The following is a 3,604-nucleotide window of genomic DNA, read 5'->3' on the forward strand; positions in this document are numbered from 1 at the left end:
ACAAGTTACAGTCTCGAGATCGAGTAGCAGAGTTGCGGTCACGTTACAAGGTCGATCATCTAAACTACCATCACATAGAAGAGAGTTGTAGTCACTACGAGCATCATCGTGATGAAAGTGGTCTTCATTCGGTTCCTTCTCTGCTCCCTCCTCTCTCCCACTAGATAACGCGCATATCTGTCTTCGGCCTCCGTTCTATTGGTGTACCCTTTGTAATTGTTACCGCTAAAAGGGTGAACCTGTCTCCGACACTCCTCCCAGTCATCGTAGACTCCAGGAATCCTACTCTTGTACATGGCATACGACGGCATCTCTCTATATATGCACAACCAAAATAAAACATTAGTATCAGTATCATATTTTAGAGACACACACAAAACAAGAGGAGATGGTGCTAGTTGTAATCATAGGTCTTTGCAATGAATAAGAGAGAACTCAAATACGGTCTAAATAGCATGCCTCATACTTTTTTGGTCGAAACAAATATTAACATTCAGGGATGGAGTCAGCGAGGCCAAGTAGGATGCACAAGAGATTGATATTTATGCCATCACACCAACCTCACTTGTGCAGCCTCCGAGTGTAGTGACCAAACATTTTAATCATCAGCGAAGTTCAATACGAGCCAAGTAGTATCAACTAAATAACATGCCTCATACTTTCTTGGTCGAAACAAATATTAACATTCAGGGATGGCGTAAGTGAGACCAAGTAGGATGCACAAGAGATTGATATTTGTGCCATCACACCAGGCTCACTGGCGCCACCTCCAAGTGTAGTGACCAAACATTTTAATCATCAGCAAGTGCAAATAAAGTTAAAGACCAAATCAAATGCGCAAAACGACTGTCGAAACTAAAGAGCCATATAAGTTCACAAACATAGCAGAACTAGTAATTAATAGCATCAATTACATATAAGTTCAACGACCGTCAAAACTAAATAGACGTTCAATTTCATTACTGGATAAAGTTTACAACACAAGATCGTCGATACTTCAGGCAAGCATCTAGACTTTCTACTCGGCTCAGGGAGCGTGGATCCAGCCGCCGCCTTTCGTCATGGTCATCCATGGGCGGTAGTCTTCACCCTGCATTTGTAGCATTGTGTCTATCTCACTGTTAGACGGCTGATAGCAGAACTCCCCGAAGCTTTTAAGGACATCTTTATAGATGATTTCACAAAACTCTACTTGGATGCGAAATAAAACTTGCTTGATGTTGTACTCCTGGATCCACGCCAATCCTATGGCCCACTCTTTGAGATGATCTGGTAGCGTAAGTTGCTACTGGTCCCGTACAAACGCCCCCATGTGATGGAGGGCGTAGTAGGCATCCTTCTTACTGGAAGGCGGCTTTTTGACGCAGGGGAACTTTGTTACGTGTTTGAACATGTGCTTGCCGTACCTAGAATTGGTCTATCCATGGGGCCTTTAGCTTTGACGTAGCTATTGAGAGCAACATCAAGTACATTCTTGATATTTGTGTAGTATGTCCTTGACTTACTGTCCGCATCAAAATATGTGGCCATGGAATGTCTCAGGCATATGGAGATGAGTGTGCAGTATTTATCTCTGCGGAAAACACGGAATTTTTAAGAACAAAACGATCGAAACCTAAGAAATCATATGTTACAACGGTGAGGGGATGACTTACTCAGGAAAGTAAGGCACGAGGATGTTATCCATCTTCCGGTTCGCCAGAATAAAGCTTTGGAGGTATCACTCGCGACTTGCCGGCCCCAGCGCTGGCCAAATGGTTGGCACGCATATAGAGGGGTCGACTATCGCGATGCCCGGGGTCTTGTTTCTAATATTCCGCATCGCCATACTGAGCGAGTATAGGCGAATGAAGGTGTAGTGCAACGGATGACTGTTTAACATAGCGAAGATGTCATCATACCACAGGAAGATCTTCTGCCCGATGGTGCTATCGACAAAGCCCATGCCCGAGGGCACCTTGGCCACGAACACCGGGTATCCATTATATTTCTCCCTCAGACGCTGCTCCTCCATATGAAAAACATCGTCAACCAGACTGTGCATAGGCCCAGGTGCAGCATTGTACAATCTTTTAGTTAACATCGGCTCACCCGCCACATGCACCCTCCACGCGATATGCTTGGGAACTGGTGGCCCATCCTGAGCATGGATCGGATTCGGTGCCGACTGGCTCACTTGTCCTTTGTTCCATCCCTTCGGCTTCTTAGTTCCTTTGATCGCATTCTCCTCAGCGACCGCCTTCTTGAGTGTGTTAGGGCTGATAAAACTTTTCGCATCGGTTGTTTGAGTCCCGGTGAAGGCGACAGCTAGAGGCTTCTCCTGAGAACTGAATAGACGCTTATTGAAATTGAGTTTCACCACGACACCAGCTGGAGAGGGTTATTCACCAAGAGGCGCAACTAATTCTTCATCCAGCCCATATTTGTTGATGAAGTTATCAACGTTGGCAAATGTACTGTCCTCGTTCGGATCCTGTGTCATATGCATGTCCTGATCAGCTGACGACGGCACCGTTAGGGTGGTCTTGCCATGGCTTGGTGCCGGTACGACTGGCGGTGTTGTCTGTGGAGTGGTGTCCCTCGCCCCCAAACGAATCTGGCTCTTCGTCCAAAGCATGGACAAAATGAAGCATTGGCTGAGGGCAAGGACCTCATCTTCGTCGGCACCATGGGGTTGAAAGGGAGATACCACGTCGTCGCAACCACTCAGCACCCGAACCAGTTGAACCATATACACGTCGGGTTGCATGGGTCTATTGTGGAACTTGCAGTTGCTCGGTTGAATGATTGTGTTGTGGTGACCCAGCATACCACTGCATGGTGTAGTACGCAAGTGTGACATAACAACAATGAAACACCGTTCCACTAGTATTACATCGCTCAGAGTGGTACAATAGAAACATATGCGGGTCCCAGGCATGTCTATAGAATTACAATACTTACTCTTTACAAAAGATCAACATAGCCTCCTACTTTACAATGAGGCAAGACTGCAAATAAACTCCAGAAGAACGACTCATAGTCTAATCTTATGACGAACTCTATCTTTGGAGAGTTTGACTAGTTATAGAGGCTATGACTAGATTCTAGCTAAATAGGAGCTAGGTTTAGGAAGCTAGTTCCCTTCTATTGCTAATCTAGGTTTTCTCCTTGTTGGATGTGGTATTTGACTCTTCTGTCATGGTCCTGTCCCTTGAAGTAGTTGTTGACTCCTCGGCCTTCGAGTTGCTCTGTAGATCCTTCTTCGATGCCTCCATATCTAAGCAGGGGATTTAAGGTGGCATGAGTACGAGCATACTCAACAAGTTTATTATAGGAAAGAGGTGCTTAATGCACTAGCTACAACCATGGACCAGAAAGTCCAAGGCCATGCAGGTTTTTGCAATCATTTCTTCAAAAGGTTGCTTTTATTCAGAAGAACTATGTCCGTCAGCCTTCACCGGTTTACTAGAACTTCATGGAGTTCCTGTCTGGCTGCGTTCGCAGTTCCATAACCCGGAACAGGGAGTGACATGTCACGATTTGTTACACTCTGCAGAGGTGTGTTGCTTTACCCAAAAGAGATCTTAACCTTGGTGCCAACAGGGTGTACCTTCCTGTCCAC

This window comes from Lolium rigidum, chromosome 4 (assembly GCF_022539505.1).
Source record: "Lolium rigidum isolate FL_2022 chromosome 4, APGP_CSIRO_Lrig_0.1, whole genome shotgun sequence".
In the NCBI taxonomy this organism is placed as follows: domain Eukaryota; kingdom Viridiplantae; phylum Streptophyta; class Magnoliopsida; order Poales; family Poaceae; genus Lolium; species Lolium rigidum.